The 20,907-nt window shown below is 41.9% G+C and overlaps 1 protein-coding gene and 1 pseudogene across 2 annotated transcripts in view; both read left to right on the forward strand.

Annotated features, from left to right (window-relative positions):
• Window positions 1-20,907, forward strand: part of TGFBR1 (transforming growth factor beta receptor 1) — a 71,226-nt gene that overhangs the window by 6,101 nt on the left and 44,218 nt on the right. The window lies entirely within an intron of this gene.
• Window positions 11,207-11,378, forward strand: LOC133049021 (U2 spliceosomal RNA; annotated as a pseudogene).

The following is a 20,907-nucleotide window of genomic DNA, read 5'->3' on the forward strand; positions in this document are numbered from 1 at the left end:
CTTTCATACACAGTAAACACCTTGTTACGCTCACTGTGTCAGGAAGGATTTTTTTTTTTTTTAAACCATGAGAATTTGCTTCACTTTGTCTTTATTATGGGATTCCCTGGTCTTTATTACAGTTCACCTCTTTGAAATTGTAGGTTACTCAGATCTTGCAGTCTTTGACATAGATAATTTTAATTTTTCCAGTGAGTCTAGTGACAATTGATCACTGACTATTTGTGTTGATTTGTTTATATTCATAGCAGACTCTTATGCTTCTCAAATTAACATAGGCACAGACCTGAAAATTTGAGTCAGAGAAAAGAAAAAAGCTATCATTGTCCATCATTAACTTTTGGCTTATTCTTCCTCCTCCATACATTTTTTGTATAATATAAACATTCTTTAATCATTCCGTTTTAGTAGTTTATCAAAACTAATAAATATGTTTTTAAGATGGCAGAACTTTGACTTGAAGAAGAAATAACTCATTTAAAATAAGCACATATTTAGTAATGGTCAACACAGTGGAAATACAGAAAAAGAGGCACACTTGCTTTCAAGGAGTTTGATGGTGGGGTAATAATGATGAATAGAGATTCAGTAATAGAACTTCAGGGACTGCTTCACAGAGGTGATAGGACTTGATCTGTGCCTTGCAGGACAGGGACAGTTTAGACAGGATGAGGGGCAGAGGGAAAGTCCTCCTGGGTAGGGGAGGATGATGTGAGTGAAGAAGGAGCATGCTAAATTTCAGGAATTTAAGGGGAGGAATGGAAATTCATGATGTTGACATTATGGGTAGGCTCAAGAGAATTGTGAGCCTTGAAAATCAGGTGGATGGTTTTAGTAATTTTAATGTAGAAAAAGAGTGTCTGACCGTACCAAAGCGGAGATGGGGCAGGGTGGCTACCCGGGAGCTCCGCAGTAGGTCTGATGACCTCGGGAATGACTTTGTGACATTTCAGAGAAATCGGAGGGGCTGGTAGCAGGGCGTCTGCATGACTGTCCCCCACGGATCTGCGGAGCTTCCTCCCTCACCTCTTCTGTGTTTTTGATCACATGTCACCTTTTTCTCAAAGAGGCTAACCCTGACCACACTTCTGTAACTGCCGTTATCTTGCTTTTCATTTCTTTTTTTTTTTTTTAACACTGCCTTCTAAAATACTGTTTGTGTATCATACTTACTAATTTACTGTGTTTATTGTTTCCTTCTAACTACTAGGATATAAACTTCATGAAAGTGGCTATTTTTGTTTTGTTCATCAGTTTATCCTGAGTGCAAAGAAAGTGCCTGGTGCATCATAGACACTCAGTAAATATTTATTGAATATTTAAGGCAGTAGCTGTTAACTGTAAAAAGGTGGAGTACTGGTTTTTAGAAGGACTCCATGATATAAAAACAAGTGATTCCAGGGTTTTTATATCTAGATAATTCCTTTAACTAGTAAGGAATTTGGTGAGAGAAAGATTGAAGAGAAATGAATTCTGCTTTGAGCATGTTGAGTTTGAGGTGAAAATAGGATAGGCAAGTGAAATGGTTTCAGTAGACTGAAAAATGGTTGGAATGGGAGAGGACCTTAGGGAGAGAAATGACATCAGCATTTGCCTTCCATCTCATTCTTGGGGATTCTTATGCCCCCCCAAACTACCTTAAGTATTTATTTTGACCCTGAATTCCTAGCTTAGATCTGGAGCCTCGCTCGGTTCATGTTATATTGTTCCCTCCTGCGTTGCAGGTCCATATTTAGAGTACCTGGCAGATAGCCTGCTGCTGATAAATATTCAATGAATGAGACTTATTATACATTTAGATAAGTGGAGGAATGTCTTTTGGAAGAGGAAATAGATGTCTCTAATGAAGAGCTATGAGTAACTGGTGGACTGAGAAGCAGATCTCACTAGTGTAAGGAAGGACATTGTGTCAGTGGGGAGCAGTCCTGAGGTGAAACCTTGTAAGGCACTGTGCTCCCTGTCACTGGAAATGTTCAGGCAGAGGTGGTAGGCAGAGACAACCTCCTGTCCAGAAGTTGTAGATTACATTTCTTGCGTTATGTGAGAGGATGGAATTGATTATATCCAAGCTCTTTTTCTACTCCAGAATTCTGTACTTACACGTCCAGGCTTCCTTGCTGTTTTTAGCCAATGTACAGGCTCTCCACTTCCCTAGCATTCATGACTTCAAGATGAGCACCTTTTGTAACTTACTGTTTGGGAAAAATTGATTCAGTGCTTGGCTTGTCCTCTGGCCATTCTCCATAAAAGGATTTAGGAAGCTTGAAATAAAAATACATGCAGTAAGACCAAAGCTAGTGATCAAAAAGATAAGAACCAGTAAGTAAAAGGGGAAAATAAGAACAGTTAACCATAACTTTTTCACTGTTAGTAGTAGAGCTAATAATTAGCTTTGAGTTTTCTAGCAGGGAGGGCCATACGGGAACCTGAGAGCTTACATAGATCTCATTGCCTATAGCTGAGAACACATGAGGAGGCTGCCACCTTCACTAATAAAGTAGAGCTCCCAAACATGAAGATTGCAAAGTAGGGAGCAGCTGCAAGTGGTTAGCGTTCCGTGCAGCCGGCAGCTCTGACTCTTGCTCTCAGCCTTCCTCTTTAACATGCTTGAGCATTTAGTTTAGTCCTGCTGCTACCGTTTGTCTTCTCTACTCTTAAGGACACACTCAGTCAGTTCAGTCGCTCAGTCGTGTCCGACTCTGCGACCCCATGAACTGCAGCACGCCAGGCCTCCCTGTCCATCACCAGCTCCCGGAGTTTACTCAAACTCATGCCCATCGAGTCGGTGATGCCATCCAGCCATTTCATCCTCTGTCGTCCCCTTCTCCTCCTGCCCCCAACCCCTCCCAGCATCAGGGTCTTTTCCAATGAGTCAGCTCTTCGCATGAGGTGGCCAAAGTATTGGAGTTTCAGCTTCAGCATCAGTCCTTCCAATGAACACCCAGGACTTATCTCCTTCAGGATGGACTGGTTGGATCTCCTTGCAGTCCAAGGGATCTCAAGAGTCTTCTCCAACACCACAGTTCAAAAGCATCAATTTTTCGGCGCTCAGCTTTCTTCACAGTCCAACTCTCACATCCATACATGACCACTGGAAAAACCATAGCCTTGACCAGACGGACCTTTGTTGGCAAAGTAATGTCTCTACTTTTTAATATGCTACCTAGGTTGGTCATAACTTTCCTTCCAAAGAGTAAGTGTCTTTTAATTTCATGGCTTCAGTCACCATCGGCAGTGATCTTGGAGCCCAAAAAAATAAAGTCAGCCACTGTTTCCACTGTCTCCCCATCTATTTCCCATGAGGTGATGGGACCAGATGCCATGATCTTAGTTTTCTGAATGTTAAGCTTTAAGCCAACTTTTTCACTCTCCTCTTTCACTTTCATCAAGAGGCTTTTTAGTTCCTCTTCACTTTCTGCCATAAGGGTGGTGTCATCTGCATATCTGAGGTTATTGATATTTCTCCTGGCAATCTTAATTCCAGCTTGTGCTTCTTCCAGCCCAGCGTTTCTCATGATGTACTCTGCATATAAGTTAAATAAGCAGGGTGACAATATACAGCCTTGACGTACTCCTTTTCCTATTTGGAACCAGTCTGTTGTTCCATGTCCAGTTCTTTTTTTTTTTTTCCATGTCCAGTTCTAACTGTTGCTTCCTGACCTGCATACAGGTTTCTCAAGAGGCAGGTCAGGTGGTCTGGTATGCCCATCTCTTTCAGAATTTTCCACAGCTTATTGTGATCCACACAGTCGAAGGCTTTGGCATAGTCAATAAAGCAGAAATGGATGTTTTTCTGGAACTCTCTTGCTTTTTCGATGATCCAGCGGATATTGGCAATTTGATCTCTGGTTCCTCTGCCTTTTCTAAAACCAGCCTGAACATCTGGAAGTTCTCGGTTCACTTATTGCTGAAGCCTGGCTTGGAGAATTTTGAGCATTACTTTACTAGCGTGTGAGATGAGTGCAATTGTGCGGTAGTTTCAGCATTCTTTGGGATTGCCTTTCTTGGGGATTGGAATGAAAACGGACCTTTTCCTGTCCTGTGGCCACTGCTGAATTTTCCAAATTTGCTGGCATATTGAGTGCAGCACTTTCACAGCATCACCTTTCAGGATTTGAAATAGCTCAACTGGAATTCCATCACATCCACTACTTTTGTTCGTAGTGATGCTTTCTAAGGCCCCCTTGACTTCACATTCCAGGATGTCTGGCTCTAGGTGAGTGATCACACCATCGTGATTATCTGGGTCATGAAGATCTTTTTTGTACAGTTCTTCTGTGTATTCTTGCCACCTCTTCTTAATATCTTCTGCTTCTGTTAGGTCCATACCATTTCTGTCCTTTATCGAACCCATCTTTGCCTGAAATGTTCCCTTGATATCTGTAATTTTCTTGAAGAGATCTCTAGTCTTTCCCATTCTGTTGTTTTCCTCTATTTCTTTGCATTGATCGCTGAGGAAGGCTTTCTTATCTCTCCTGGCTATTCTTTGGAACTCTGCATTCAAATGGGAATAGCTTTCCTTTTCTCCTTTGCTTTTAGCTTCTCTTCGTTTCGCAGCTATCTGTAAGGCCTCCTCAGACAACCATTTTGCCTTTTGCATTTCTTCTTCCATGGGGATGGTCTTGATCCCTGTCTCCTGTACAATGTCACGAACCTCCGTCCATAGTTCGACACACTAGTTTCACCTTAATTCCAGTGGAACAGCTGAAGTAAGACTGGAATGTTTACATCAGGCTTTCCTAAAAGCTAGGGGATAATGGATGGAAAGCAACATAAAACCATCCATCCTGGTTTATAAAGACTTAATGTTCAGGCCCTTATCTTCTGGCCCATCTCCGTGCGGCAGACAGAGAGTCTGAGTATCGCCACCAAGTGAACAGACCCAGACGTTGGCCTCTCTTCCCGCCGGCCCAGGACGGCAGGGCCCACAGAGTCTCTGCTCGGGTTCCCTGTTTGAAGAGCCGCCTCCTTTCTGGTGATGAGTTACAGGAGTGATGGCTTCCTTTGGGGAGACCGCACTTAGCTGAAGATCATGGCCCTACATGTGCTGGTTGTATAGTAACCTCAATATTCATGTAAAAGATGCTGACACATGTTACCATAAGTCGCAGTCTGGTTAGAGACATGATTATTTCACTGGAGGAAACAGTTTCTCCCTGCTCTTTAGCAGAATCTGTTATCGAAGTCTTTGTATAAGAAAGTGAAAGTTGCTCAGTTGTGTCTGACTCTTTATGACCCCATGGACTATATACAGTCCTTGGAATTCTCCAGGCCAGAATACTGGAGTGGGTAGCCGTTCCCTTCTTCAGGGGACCTGCCCAACCCAGGGATCAAACCTAGGTCTCCTGCGTTGCAGGCGGATTCTTTACCAGCTGAGCACCAGGGAAGCCGAAAAGGGAAGAATTTGGGTTTATCAGTTTCCATGACTTGAGTAGATCACTTCCTTGCTTATTCTGCAGTTGCTGAATTACTTAGGCCTGTTTCACTGTTTCCTTGTTTTAACCAATAGGGCTGAACCTCCTTATTTTTGTTCACTTGCTTAGGATAACCATTCCATCTAGATTGCCTAGGTGTGAACCTCACTGATTACGTAATAGTGTGTATTTATAGTTCTGAGGCACCTTGTGCAGGCCTCCTGTTACATTTCTACAATGTAAGATCCTCCAGTGTGCATGGAAATACAAGTAGCTCCCATGGAAAAAAGCAAAAGCAATTTTTTTTTTCTTCTGGAAATGAGGACTAATATACATATTTGGGAGCACTGAACATGAAAGAGATAGTTAAACCTGCAGAGGAATATAGAGATAAAAGCAGTAACAGTGGCTTTTCATTTATACACATGCACGTGTGCACGCACGCACACACACACACACACAATATGTGTATGGGGCTATTTTTTTTTTCCTAGATTTATTCATTCTCAAACCAAACCATAATGTGCTCTAATTGAGTCTCTTTGTTTAGCACATGGCTGTTGATTTGAGTACTTGCTCCAATTGAAAAACTGACATTTAAATCTTGTTATTCAGTGTATAACAGATTTAAATAAAAACACCAAGATTGTGTATTGTAGATTTTCTTCAACATAATTATATGTAATTATTTTACCAAAATAAACAAGTTAATGTAGTTTTAGCTATTTTATCTCACTTCACGTTTGGAGAAAAATTACAGAGCAGGGGTTAGAGTTTGCTCATGTTTCTCAATGAGGAGAGCTAATTTCTGATTGCTAGTTCCAGCTGGTTCCACAGAACCATGTACAGTTGATGCTGGTCAGAGAGCAGGAGCCTGAGGAGAGGAAGTGCAGCTGGAGATAGGTCGGGCTGACCACGTGTTGCTAAAACAGGTGGCAGTTTTCATGAGTGTGGTATCTCAGACATTTTAAGGAACCTGTGAAGACGAGATGAGATTGTACTCCTAAGCTTGGAGCATACCTCCTGGCACTTAAAAAACATGAAGTAAATGATAGTTATTATTAAGAAAATTGGTTTTCATAGAATCGTAGAATTTTTAGACTAAAGAAGGACCATGAGACCATGATTATCATTTTGTCTAACTTTGTAAGTGAGGAAACTGAAGCTCAGACACTATGTGGTATTTCAGGATAAGCAGAATGATTTCAGGACAGTAATTCAGCTAATGACTGAGCAGGAATCCAGCTCCCTCCTCGCTTGTGGTTTCACGTAGCATCCTTTGCTGACTCAAGCCCCCATCAGGGAGGGTGATTTTTTTTAATGTCTGACTTTGCGGAAGGTTTTCTTGGTGTGGTGTGTGTGCTCAGTTGTGTCCAACTCCGCGACCCCGTGGACTCTAGCCTGCCAGACTCCTCCTCTGTCCATGGATTTTTCCAGGCAAGAATACTGGAGTGGGTTGCCATTTTCTACTCGTCTTCTTGACCCGGGGATCAAACCTGTGTCTCCAGCGTCTCCTAGGTTAGCAGGCAGATATTTTACCACTGAGCCACCTGGGAAGAGTTCTTTAAATACTACTAAATTAGACCCTTAACAGATAGATGCATAGATGGATAAATAATGATAAAATTAATATAACAAAATAGTAGTTGTTATGGAATTTAAATGGTAAGTATAGAGGTGTTCACATTTCTGTCAATTTTCTGAATATTTGAAAATGTTCATAATGTTGGAGGGGGGGGAACTAAAAAAAATTGTATTATCTCCTCACCCCAGATATCTGTGTCTCTGAACACAGACAAATCAGCAGTACTTGCTACAGCCAAAGGAAATAAAACAACCGGGGGTCCAGATTCCGCTGGCATGTACATTCTAGGCCCTTTCCTTGACATTCTTCAGGGAGTGAGAACCACAGGTCTGTCTCACATTTTCCTCTTCTTTTCTTTCTTTACTCTATCTCCCTCCTTTGTTAAATTGCAAACGTTGCAGATTTGAAAGCGCTCACAGTTAACACAGTTAGCACTGTATGTGACTTTCCTCTATTTTTCTTCTGTTGTTTCACTTTCTCACTTTCCATGGTAAATTTCACTTTTGTTCTTTTCTTTCTTGTTTTAGTTTATAATCTTGAGTATTTGTTCTTATATATCTTTCTCCCCAAGATTGCAATTGTTTCTTCTACCTTATCCTTAAAAAAAAAAAACAAAAAAAAAACCCAAAACTCCAAACATGGCCTCATCAATATTCTTTTAGTTGGGGCCATTCCACTCTTTCTCATATAACACTTAAATTTTGTCAGATCCAGCCTACCCTTTCCTTATGGTAGGAGAAGGGGAAAGAGGGAGTTTTAATAAATTGGGTTTTAGGAGTCAGGGGATACTCTTAAAGGGTCAACAGACTCAGAATTAGCTGTGCATTGCAAACAGATGGTGTGCCCTAAGGAAATAGCTGCTCTAAACAGTTGGATTCTTGCATCTAATTTAGCTTCAAGATCCTGGAACTAGGAAAAAAAATTTCATGAAGCAAATGGGAATACTTACATATAAACCATTTTAAGCCATTGCTAAGGCCTAGTCACTATTGACTTACGTATAGACATCATAGTTCTGTGTTGTATCTTCTATTCTCCAAAGGATAAGCAACATCAAGCCTTAACAGACTCTTAGCTTTTAATAACCAATCCCTACTAGAGTCCTTCTTCAGTAACCAAAATGCTACTAGCAATTTGAAACCTGTATTCCTAATGCTAAGTCTTGGGACTCTAAATTTTGAGGTGTGAAAACGTTATTACGTTGATTACAGTGCATCCCCAAAGCTCCAGTTTTTAAATACACATAATTTAGTCTTAAAAGGGTAAGTATTCCTCTGAAAGAAGTCAGCGCTAGCTGCTTGAAGCCTCATGCCCCAAGGGAGGCCACAGATTCCGAAGGTTAGAAGCATTATGACAGTGTACACAAAATAAACGCCTCTCCATTTTGACTGGACTTTTCTGTCCTTGCTTGGTTCGGTTCAGCTATATTTCTCTAGGAGACTGTAATTAGAATTGAATTGCTTTCTTTTATATTTTATTTGACAAGAGAGACGAATATTTCAAACAAGAGAAGATAAGAACGTTATAGCCTGTGTAAATTGTGGTTCACCAAGTCTCAGATTTCTTAAGTATTTATCATACCTCTTTTGGCTAAATTCTATTATTTTTTCCCTTTGTTTTGCAAAGGGGTGGGAATGACATAAAACTAAATACCAAGAGACTGAATTAAGAGTAGAAAAAAATGTGATTACCTCTGTGGAGCAGGAAATAGAACGGGTTGAGTGGCATGCTGCGATTCATGGGGTCACAAAGAGTCGGACACGACTGAGCGACTGAACTGACTGACTGAGTGTTGGGGAATTGTCACCTTTTGTCTGGGGGAGGGGAAAGGTGGGTAACAGTCTTGTAGAACTATTTGACAACCTTAAACTCTATACATATACAACTTTGATCAAAATAAAATCAAAATCAAAGTTAATTAGTGATAAACGTATGGCAGTAGTAAGTTCATGAATGCTTAGTAAATACGAAGGTTTGAATTCAAGAAAATAGATTCTTTGATTGAAATTATACAAACACAGAGGCCTACAAATCTAGCAAACCTTTTTAGGATACACTTAAAATGACATCAAAGGTTGAAATAACGAAATAGACAAAGGCAAATCTGACTCAAAAAAAAAAGTAGATATGGTAAGATTAGTACCTGACAAAATTTAAGCTACAAAAGATAACGCAGATGACACCACCCTTATGGCAGAAAGTGAAGAAGAACTAAAGAGCCTCTTGATGAAAGTGAAAGAGGAGAGTGAAAAAGTTGACATAAAGCTCAACATTCAGAAAACTAGGATCATGGCATCCGGTCCCATCACTTCATGGCAAATAGACAGGGAAGCAATGGAAACAGTGAGAGACAATTTTTTTGGGCTCCAAAATCACCAGCAGTGATTGGCTGCTGGTGACTGCAGCCATGAAATTAAAAGATGCTTGCTCCTTGGAAGAAAAGCTATGACCAACCTAGACAGCACATTAAAAAGCAGAGACATTACTTTGCTGACAGAGGTCTGTCTAGTCAAAGCTATGGTTTTTCCAGTGGTCATGTATGGATGTGAGAGTTAGATTATAAAGAAAGCTGAGTGCCAAAGAATTGATGCTTTTGAACTGTGGTGTTGGAGAAGATTCCTGAGAGTCCCTTGGACTGCAGAGAGATCTAACCAGTCCATCATAAAGGAAATCAGTCCTGAATATTCATTGGAAGGACTGATGTTGAAATTGAAACTCCAATACTTTGGCCACCTGCTGCGAAGAGCCGACTCACTGGAGAAGACCCTCATGCTGAAGAGGATTGAAGGCGGGAGGAGAAGGGGCTGGCAGAGGATGAGATGGTGGATGGCATCACCGACTTGACGGACAGGAGTCTGAGCAAGCTCCAGGGGTTGGTGATGGACAGGGAAGCCTGGTGCGCTGCAGTCCATGGGGTCGCAAAGAGTCAGAATGACTGAGCGACTGAACTGAACAAAAGCATTAAAGGGAAGAAAAAAGATTTTATTTTGATAGAGGTGCCACCTTTCAAATGTCATGAATCTTTATGAGCTAATAAAATATTGTCTAAATACATAAGAGCAGAACTGTTAAAAATACAAAATGACATTGATAAATTCACTGTTTGTAGGTTAAGAAAACAGTATTTGAATAACAATAATGATAATAACATAATGTATTCCAATTTCATGATCATTAATAATAATCTTGTAAAATAGTTCTTCAGTTTTCCAGGAAATTGATGATTTGATAATTTGGAAGTCTACAAAGAAAACTCAAAAATTAACAACCAAAAAAAAAAAAAAAAAACCAAAATAAATCATGTATCTGTTGTTGCAGTTGTAAATTACAAGCCATTTAGAAATGAACAAGAGTTTATCAAACCTAGTGGGAGTGTCACTGAAGGAATCCCTAAAGGAAAATTTGAAAGTGAAAAGATTGAAAATCAATCTGGAGACTAAGTAAATACAAACAAAATAAGGATTTAGAAAAAAAATAAGAAAAATAGATCTGATACATAAAACTCCAAATTAGTTCTTTGTAAACATGTTATTAAAATAGACAAATATTTGGGAAATCTAAAAAAGAAAATTTCTTTTATTTGGGCTTCCCTGATGGCTTTCCTGGTGATTCAGGTGGTAAAGAATCTGCCTGCAGTGAAGTGATTGGCCTCCAACTAATAAAAAAAAAGAAAAAAAAAAAAAAAAAAAGAATCTGCCTGCAATGCAGGAGACCCTGGTTCAATCCCTGGGTCGGGAAGATCCCCTGGAGAAGGGAATGGCCACACCCTCCGTTATTCTTGTCTGGAGAATGCCATGGACCGAGGAGCCTGGTGGGCTGCAGCCCACGGGGTCGCAGAGAGTCTGACACGACTGAAACTCTTTCACTTTCACAAGAAAAGAAAAAGGCAGCATAGGAACACAGCGAAGGAGCGTGGTGTCTTTCTGTTGACCTGTAATTATTTTAGTGTCGTGAGTGCTACATTTTTAAGGTGAGTGCTTTTTGAATCCTGTTTGATTATATTTCCGGATTCAATGTCTTGAGAGTGTTTTTCTGTGTGTTTTCACCCAAAGGGCTTCTTATTTTACCTTCCACAGTGAGATGCACAGTGCGTTGGGAGTTGATTTTGGTATGAGGTTTTTTTTTTTTTTTCCATCTAAAAAGTATGTATCTCCAGTTGACCCAGCACTGTTTGTTGGTCATGCCTTCCTTTTCCTAGTGCATTATGATCGCTTCTCGGCCTTTTGGCTGAGATCAAGTGTAGTACCTAGTGCATTATGTCGTCACCTTCACTATAAATCAAGTAGTTGTATGTGAGAGTTTGTTTCTGGAATCTCTATTCTATTTCATCGTTGTGTTTGCCATTGTGCCAATACCTTATTGTCTTAGTATTATACTATTATAATGGATCTTGATATCTAGTAGTGTAGGTCTTCCAAAAGCATTGTTTTTCAAGATTGCTTTGGCCATTCTTGGGATGTTTTTCCATATAAGTTTTAGAATCAACTTATCAGTTCATACATACACACACCCCCTCCCCCAAACTGTAGCATTTTGATTTGATTTTGTCAAATGTACAGATCACTTTGAAGAATAGTAGCATTGTACAGTGTTGAACTGTCCAGTGAGAAGAAGACTGACATGTTCCTCCATTTGTAAATAAATTTTTGCTTTAGATCTTTCATAATTTCTATCGAGTAACCTTAAGCCTTCAGTGGAGGGTGCTCTTTGCAGTGCTGTGCCGGTTTCTTCCGTGCAGCAGAGAGTCGGCTGTCGGCGCACGCGCACCCCTCCCTCCCGGCCCCCCATCCCCCCCGTCCGGGTTTTCCGAACCCTGAGCTGGGCTCCCCGCGCCCGCACGGCTGCGTCTCACCGCCTCTGCTTTACACACGGCGGTGTGCACGTGTCAGCGCTGCTCACACTTCCTCCCGCTTTCCTTCCCCTGCTGTGTGCACAGGTCCATTCTCTGACTATTTCTACTCCAGCCCTGAAAATAGGTCCATCATTACCATTTTTTTCTAGACTCCATATATATGCATTAATATACAAAAATTTTTTTTTCTGACTCAACTTCACTCTGCATAATAGGCTCTAGGTTAATCTACCTCACTCCAACTGATTCACATTTGTTCCTTTTTGTGGCTGAGTAGTACTCCACTGCATGCGCCCCATAACTTCCTCGCCCGCCCCTCTGTGATGGACGTCTAGGTCACTCCCATGTCCTGGCTATTGTGCATTGTGCTGTTGTGAACACTGCGGTGCCTGTGCCTTTTTAATGACGGTTTTCTCAGAGTATGTGCACAGTAGTGGGGTTGCTGGGTCATACGGTAGTTTTATTCCTAGTTTGTTAAGGAATCTCTGGGCTGACCTCCATAGTGGCTGTATCAATTTACATTCCTACCAGCAATGCAAGACATTTCCCTTTTTTTCCACATCCTCTTCAGCATTTATTGGCTGTAGGTCTTTTTGGTGATGGCCATTCTGACCTGAGGCGACACCTCATTATAGTTTTGATTTGGATTTCTCTAATAATGAGTGATGTTGAGCATCGTTTCATGTGTTTACTGGCTATATGTATGTTTTGAAGCTTTCACTGTGAAAGTCTTAACATATTGTTTGTTAGATTTATCCCTAGACACTGGATTTCTTTGGATGCTTTGTGAATGATTTATTTTAGAATTTCTGTTTTCTGTTTGTTGCTGGTTTAAGAAAAGCTGGTAACATTTTGTATGGTGACTTTTGTTTTGAGTAGTTGTTGAGCTTTATCCATTTTTTGATTTATGTGATCTATTTACATTTCCCTAAACCGCCTGTAGCTCTCTTATTCCCGAGTCTCTGTGCAGTGCCTTTATACGTGACCCCCTCTAGCCTTGCTCAGCGCAGTTCAGACGTCGTCGCCGAGACGTCTCCCGACCCTGTTCTCCCTCAGCACTCGGTCTGCATCAGCCTTCGTCAGCTGCGTGTGTTCACTTACCGTGCGAGCTCCTGGAGCGGGTGCTCTTCCTAATCATCTCTGTCCTCCCAGAGGCACACTCCTTCTTCCTCCGCAGATGACACGCCGCGTTCTGCTCTGGTCAAGTGTGTTCACGCCTTACTGTCTGCTTCTGAAATTACCAACCGCACAGACCTCCGCCTCATGTTTAACTATGGCCCCAGTAGGTCTCTCGCTGTTTGCTGGCCCAGGAGTATCTCCTCTGCCCTTACTTCAGAGGCAGCTGCTGGGTGGTTGCCACTCCCTTCTCTTAGCACAGTTGTTGCATGCTTCACTCCCCTAGCCCAGAATGACTCGACACTTCTGCTTAGTGACATTCATCATGACGTCTTGGTGTCTATGCAACCAGCTCACAGTGTCTCCTGCAGTTACTCTCGCTTTCTAAGTGGAAGGGGTTGAATCCTTTGTCTTGTCTACTTGGGGGAGGACCACCTTAGATCATCTGATAACCCTTTTTTCCCTTGTGGTTTTTAGAATAAATCTAGACTATATTGCTGTAACTCTTAGGGCACCCCCCGTTCCCTCATCTATAAAATAGTTATTGTCACTCTATTAAGTGTCAGTCACTCAGTCATCTTTGATTCTTTGCAACCCCATGGATTGTAACCCACCAGGTTCCTTTGTCCATGGAATTCTCCAGGCAAGAATATTGGAGTGGGTAGCCATTCCCTTTTCTAGGGGGTCTTCCCAACCCAGTGATCGAACACTGCAGGCAGATTCTTTACTATCTGAGCCACCAGAGGGTTAGTATCAATTGCCTTCCAGTATGAACATTTTACGCTTCCTGAGTTGTGATTCTTGATCATTAGGGGTATTATATGTAAATGAGCATACGCACTTGTTAATTTGGGTTGGCACTGCAGACGCGGTTCCCTGTGGGCACCCCTCACAGGCTGTGGGAGTGAAGTTCTTGGACTGAATAACTTTGCTCAGGCAGCCACATTGCTGAAAACTGAGTGGGAATTTGTGAATGGAGTGAGAAATGGCTACCGTGAATGCTCAGCGTTGTGTGTGCGCATGTTTATATGGCGTCAGCACTGCCTCCTAGAGTGATGCAAAGGTTTGTTCTGATTCTCTGTCCAGCATCTAGAACAGGAACTGACACATTGTAGTGTTAAAAAATGAGTGTATAAGTGAATTTTTTGAGCATTTTATTATGTGCTAGGCACTATACTAAATATTCTGTTATCTCATTTAACCCTCAAACTTTCTGAGACTGCTGTTGTCATGCATTTAGGAAACAGGCTCCAAAAGTTAAGCAACGTAGAGGCTAACTGGCAGAGATAGGATTCGAACTTGGGGCTTTTTTGTCTCTGAATTCCATGAAATTAACTACTGTATTCTTGTAATACCCATTAGTCAACATAAAATCCAGTAAGAAACTATAAAAGTGTGTTTAGATTGGGGAAAATAAATTCATTTATTTTTCATCACTCACCATCATAAATACAAGTTTGTCCACTTTTTTCCCAAGGGTTAGAGTGAGGCAGAGTGCCCACATCTGCTCTGTATATTAACATGGCCCCCTCAACTCATGAAGTAAAACAAAAATAAGATCCCTCGATAGGAATGAAATTATAGTCACATGGTACACAGCTTCAGTAGGATGATTATTTCCCTGTCCTTAAACACACTTCTATAAATTATCAGACTTCAAGGCTATATAGTTTCCGCTAACCCTGTTGTCACGCATATAGATTGTTTCCAACAAATGCTATAACAAACATCGATGTGCTTGTATCTTTGCTGTCATCTGTTGTTTCCTTAGACTAAATTCTAGGAAGTAGAATTAATGAGTTAAAAGATACAGACTTTTAAAGGCTCTTGATATATCTTTGCAAATTATTTTCAAGAAAGAACAGTCTTGATATTGACACGAAGTGACTGTATCCCTCAGGGTTAAATATCCTGAGTTGGAGTTTTGAAGACAAAATAGGGAAAGGGGATGGAGTACAGAGGGGCATTTTAAACATTTATTTGTAACTTTGAATAGATACAATACACTAATTTTTCAAAATTATAAAAGTAAAAATAGGTTTATAGTGAGAAGTCTCCTCCTGCTCCAGTCTTCTGGGTACCCAGTTCCCTTCTTTGGAAGTCGGTGTTACCTGTTTCTTTTATAGACTTCCAGGGAGAAGAATGGGGTGACAGAGGATGAGGTGGTTAGATGGCATCACTGACTCGATGAACGTGAGTTTGAGCAAACTCTGGGAGGTAGTGAAGGACTGGGAAGCCTGGTGTGCTGCAGTCCATGGGTTGCAAAGAGTCAGATAAAACTTAGGGACTGAGCAACAAGAAAGGGGATACTTTGTAACATTTACAACCCAATATATGTATGAGTTTTTCTCTCTTCCTTTTTTAGCACAAATGTTACTATATCAAATTCAGTGTAAGGCGCTGTGTGGATTTTTACTGGACACTCATTGGGGTCAGTCTTTGGGAGGCTGCATGATCTTCCATCTTATAGTGATGTTACCAGTTCTATTGACAGACGCACAGGAAAGATCACAGTCTTGTAGGGCTGATGAGGACATTACCTACTAGGTAAGTCTGTGTAAGCCACTTTACACATGCATGAGTTGTCTATAGGCTACATTCCTTGTGAATCAGAGGGTATCTTCATCTCTAATTTTGACAGAGCCAGCTCGTCCTCCATTTATATGATGAAAGAAGTTATTCTGGGCAATGGGTATTTACATCAAATGGACCTAAGAGATATCTACATGGGAATTTTGGACAGTTGCAAGGAGAGCGCTGAGAAATTGGAAAAGGACTTAAAATGGCGGTAGTAAGGTGGAAAGGGGCAAAAGAAAATTTGCTCACGTGGCCATTTTGTGAAGACCCTTTGGGTCCAGAAGATCCCCTGGAGGAGGACATGGCAACCCACTCCGGTATTCTTGCCTGGAGAATCCCACGGACCGAGGAGCCTGGCGGGCTGCAGTCCACGGGGCCACAAAGAGCTGGTCACCACTGAGCGACCAGGCACACGCGGCTAGTAGCAGCTGTCCGTGTGCTCATGAGCTGCTCCTTGGATGCTAATTTAAGAAACACATACTGCATCTCTCCTGTGTACCAGGGTCTTGGTACCCTGAAGAGCTTAAGTTGAATTAGGTCAAGAAATGAAAACATAGATATTAAATGTTTGATATAACTTGTAAGGTAATAGGATCTTACTATTTAAAGGATGGTAGAGTTTTAGACTAACTTTTCATTTAGTATAGAGAATCCTTACTTCAAAAAATCTGACTTGGTCATTAAGCCTCTGCTTAAATATCTCTAATGACAGGGAAGTCATAACCTTTTGAGCAGCCAAGTCCATTGTGGGGAGGAGCTGCAGTTATAAAGTGACTCTTTATGAGACAAAATTTACCACATCCTGATCTCATGATTTGATTTAGTATTGGAGTAAGAGAAACTGACTCAGTTGCTACATCTATAAAATGAGGTTGTCTTCACATCTGTGGTATCTTTCAGATCAAACTTTGTTGAATTAATTCTTTGATTCTCTGACTCATTTACATGGCAGATTGATATTCAAGTAACACTTGTGATTACTAGTTATACTGGACGTTTGTGGGATTTTGTGCCCAAAGTCTCCCTCTGTCTCCCCCGTCACCATGGCTACAGTTAACAGTGAGTGCTGTCGACTCTTTAAATCTGCTCCTAAACAGACTCCCCAGGTCTGCGGGCAGCTGCCCTGTGCCTGTGCGGTTTGTTCTGAGCCTAAGTGAGGCCGTTGTGGTGACCGCCCCTGTTAAATCCCGTCTTGCTGTTCAGGCAGCGCTTCTTAGCGTGCTTTTCCTCTGATGCCCGTTAACGTTCTATCAGCTAATTTATGGAGCTTTGGAGACTAGTAGATGGAAGTATTGTGGAAAAGTGATTGAGAATTTCAGAGTGCCCGCATTCATGTGTTGAATTATGCTTCTTAAGTGCTTTAAAAGTGGCAGAAGTAAATGGTATTTATCTGAAGAAATGTTTGGACAATCAGATTTTTGTTTTGAAGCCCAACATTTGGGAGTGAAGTGTTATCCATACATGTGCTGTTATTTTCAACACTCGTGTTGACGTTACAGCTGGAGGGCAACTGGGAGGCCTGGAGTTGAGAAGAGTTACTGAGCCTTTTGGGGAACAAAGGCCTTAGCAGTAGGCTGGAGGGAGTGCAGACAGGATTCTAGCCTTGTTCTATAGAGATACGCTGCATATTTTAAAAGGAAGAGAACCTGTGTGGTTCCCTAGACTTGAAAGAGGGAGAAAAGGAGAAGACAGGCCTCCTTGAGATGGGAGTGGAGAGAAAGGAAGGTGGGTTACTCTGAGTAGCTCAAGTGGACAGGCAGCCTAGATGGTAACAGGGCTGGACATTAGTACTGGAAAGGATTTAACTTTGAACTTCTGCCTTCCCCTTTGCCAGCAGTGGTGTGGTCTTCTGCTTTTCGTCTAGCTAGGCAGACTGAATAAAGGGCATCGTGTGTTTGTTCCTTTCCCTACCTGTTGGTGAGTATTTGTTACATTTGGGAATAGTTTGTGCTGTAAAAAGTAATCGTGATATAATGGGGTAATGGAAAGAATGGTCATTACTAGAAAAACCAGAGTGGTGGAAAGATTGGAATCCAGGGTCTGGTCAGAAGTCTTCATCCCCTTTTTCCGTTTTGGCGGCTGATCTGTCTTATGTCTTGGCAAGGAAGAAACCTCTGAATCCTTCCAGAGGCCTCTTTATCACAGATACTATTCTTGGAGTAATGATGCTGTGTTTGGTTTTGAATGTGTTGACTTTGCACTGGCAGGTAAGCCAAGCAGAATACGCCCTGGCAGGCAGTTTGGAGTCTGGAGACAAGGGCAAGGCGAGGAGTGCAGAGAGCTGTGGGCTGTGCAGAGGGCTGAGCGTGCCGGCAGGCGCAGGGTCACGTGACTCAGGCAGCATTGTCGGTGTGTCTGCTGTCCTAAAATGATGAGGAAAGAACAGGTTCAGCTAAAGGGGCATCACTAGGGAATTCCAACAAGGTGTTTCAGCCTCGTTCTTGATGGGCGAGGATGGGAGATGAAAGGGTAAAGAGACCAGATAACAAGTATTGAAAAAGAAGAGAGTATTTTTTCCTTATGTTTTCTTTTTTAATGGGAGGAAAATTGCTTTATAAGGTTGTGTTGGTTTCTGCCATACAACAGAACACAAAGCAGCCATAGTTATATACCTGTCCCTCTTGAGCCTGCGTCCCGCTGCTCCGGGTCATCCCAGAGCACCAGGCCGGGCTCCCTGTGTTACCCAGCAGCTTCTCACCGGCTGTCTGCTTTGTACGTGATAGTGGATCTATGTCGATGCTCCTTTCTCCATTCGTCCCGCTCTCCCCTTCCCCTTCTGTGTGCACAAGTCCATTCTCTATTTCGGCATCTCCATTCCTCCCCTGCAAATAGGTTCATCAGTACCATTTTTCTAGATTCCATATATATGCGTTTAATACATAATGCTTATTTTTCTCTTTCTGACTTACTTCACTCTGTATAACAGGCTCTAGTTTCATCCACCTCATTAGAACTGACTCAGATTTGTTCCTTCTTATGGCTGAGTAATACCCCACTGTATATCCACTCATCTGTTGATGGACGTCTAGGTTGCTTTCGTGTCCTGGCTCTTGTAAGTCGTGCCACTGTAGACATTGGGGTACACGTGTGTCTTTTCAGTTATGGTTTTCTCGGGGGGTGTGCCTATAGTGGGGTTGTTGGGTTAGCTTAGTCCCTGGGTCAGGAAGATCCCTGAGAAGGGAATGGCTACTCACTCCAGTATTCTTGCCTGGAGAATTCTGTGGACAGAGGAGCCTGGCAGGCTACAGTTCATGGGGATGCAAAGAGTCAGACATGACTGAGCGACTACCACTTTCACACATGGTGGTTTTATTCCTAGTTTTTAAGGCGTCTCCATACTGTTCTCCACAGTGGCTGTATCAGTTTACATTCCCACCAACTGTACAAGAGAGTTCTGTTTTCTCCACATCCTCTCCAGCATTTATTGTTAGTAGATTTTTTTGATGATGGCTGATCTGACTGGTGTGAGATTAAGGGACAGAGTATTGAAGGATATGCCTAAAAAGAAGTGTAAGGGCTGGGAAGACAAAGTTCCTGGTACTAGTTTTTATTTCATCAGTAGGGCTTGTGAGCTAAGTTGCTTCAGTCATATCCAACTCTTTGTGACCCTATGGACTGTAGCCCTCCAGGCTCTTCTGTCCACGGGATTCTCCAGAATAATGGAATGGGTCGCCATACCCTCCTCCAGGGATCTTCCTGACCCAGGGATCAAATCTGCATCTCTTACGTCTTCTGCACTAATGTGCAGGTGGGTTCTTTACCACTAGCGCCACCAAGGAAGCCCGTAGTAGGGCTCATAGGAATTTTAATTTTAATTCATCAGTAGGCCTTGTTTCATATACTATTCATAGTCTCTTCATTGTCAGATATAAGGGCTTGTGAATCAGCTGTTGATAGCCCTCGTATTAGGTAGAAGTAATAGTGCCTTAATGTGTGACCTCTGGATACAATGATATGAAGCAATCATAGAAATTTCCTTTATAGAAGGAACTAAGAACCATAATCCCAACTTGGAATTTATCCGATACTGGAATATAATCAAAATGATAACCCTGTACGTTCTGCTCTTTTTACTCTTGCCACTTCCCTTGAGAGCTAAATGTTTGGTTTCTAACAGTCCTTCACATCACACCATCTTCAAACTCGATAATTCTATGATTTATCCTGCAATATTTGAAAAATTCTACTACTAGTAATTATATTCCTGGCATGGGGCTGACGGTTTTCTGTGAGCACAGTAACTTCACTGCAGCGCTGAATCACAGGGAAATCTCTGGAGTCTTAGTGGGGATCCAGCGTGAGTTACGCTGTAGTTGCAGGAGAGCCGCCCGGGCAGACAGTTGCCGCGGGGGCTGACCGAGCGGCGCCTTCCATGCTCAGGCTTAGTCTGTGACGGCTGCCAGGCCTCACCTTTCTCTCCAGAGACTGCAGTTCTGTGGGTGTTTTCTGACCTTGATTGTGACACGGTGTGTGGATTCCCACAGTGTTAACTGTGGGAAGACGTGCATCTTGTAGCCGAGGAAGCTGTGGCTGCCAATAGAGACTGGGGCGCGGAGGCGGAGGGCCGAGGCAGCAGGAAGGCGCCCGGCAGGGGGTTCAGTTCTTCCCTTTGTTCTGGTAGAAAAGTCCGCAAGAAGCTGGGCCACCGAAAGGTCGGAGTTACTTGCGTACGGATACCAGTATAGAGAGCCACACACTTACTCCTGTTCATGACGATAATTTACTGGGGTTGGACAGAGTCAGAGGCAGCTTAGCGACTGAACGTTGTCTAAAGACATTTTCTTCTTACTGAAAAACTCTTAGTAAGAGAAGACCCTTTTTAGCACAGACTGTCTCAAATTTGCAATACTTTTAAGAGAAAAATACAAAAGTATTTTTCATAGTGTTGAAAGTTGTATAGACATGAAAGTAGATATAAAATCTTTGTTCTTGGCTCATTGACAACTGTAAACCAAGTCTGCAAATTAAATATAAAGAGAGCTACAAAACCAACAAAATTTAAATTAATACAATTATTCAGTGTGACAGATGATATTTAGGTTTCACAGTAGAAAAAATAGCCTTGGGTCTGACTCCATTTTAAATCTGTATCTATATATTTTAAGTTCAGTGGTACAAAAAGCTTGCAAGTGCCGATTCTCAGAGGTAATGTTGTGCAGGGTGGTTATGTATTAATTTCTTCATGGCTTTGTAAGTCCAGGTTTATCAGACCTCATACCTCTTCAAACACTTGCCAGTGTGCATTCCTCAAACGCCAGTTTGAACGAGATGTCAGCTGTCACAGTCACTTTCAGACGAGGTTAACATCACTGAAATCTTTAAATGGCTCTCCAAAACAGTGCTGGGAGTGAGGATGGAAAAAC

The sequence above is a fragment of the Dama dama genome, chromosome 29, assembly GCF_033118175.1.
Source record: "Dama dama isolate Ldn47 chromosome 29, ASM3311817v1, whole genome shotgun sequence".
NCBI lineage: Eukaryota > Metazoa > Chordata > Mammalia > Artiodactyla > Cervidae > Dama > Dama dama.